The sequence below is a fragment of the Antrostomus carolinensis genome, unplaced genomic scaffold (genome assembly GCF_000700745.2).
Source record: "Antrostomus carolinensis isolate BGI_N321 unplaced genomic scaffold, ASM70074v2 scaffold34352, whole genome shotgun sequence".
Lineage (NCBI taxonomy): Eukaryota > Metazoa > Chordata > Aves > Caprimulgiformes > Caprimulgidae > Antrostomus > Antrostomus carolinensis.
In genome coordinates this window covers 320-693 of record NW_010300863.1, presented here as the reverse complement: position 1 = coordinate 693, position 374 = coordinate 320, and positions in this window count along the sequence as shown.

Below are 374 nucleotides of genomic sequence, written 5' to 3'. Positions count from 1 at the left end.
GGGGGGGGGAGAGGAGGGAGATAATGGCAACTGTTACACTTTTTTAAAAGTATTAAAAAATGTAAAGAATAGAATGTAGAAAGGCAATTCCACTGTTTCTAACAAATACTGGGGAAAAAATTATCTGCACTGCAAAAATTTACCATCAGTTGAACTAGCCTACAATAGTTATCCAAGTCCAACTGTTCAGGTAGCTCCTCTTTCGCAGGAACAACTGAATTTTATTCTCCTGGTATATCCTGCACTGCTTTGAACCACATGAGGAATCACACCAGTACAGGGACCTCAGTACACCTGCATCAATTCAACACCTGCACCTGTTCCCATTTGAGACCAATTTACTATGCAGTCCCACAAACCAAACTGGTATTCTA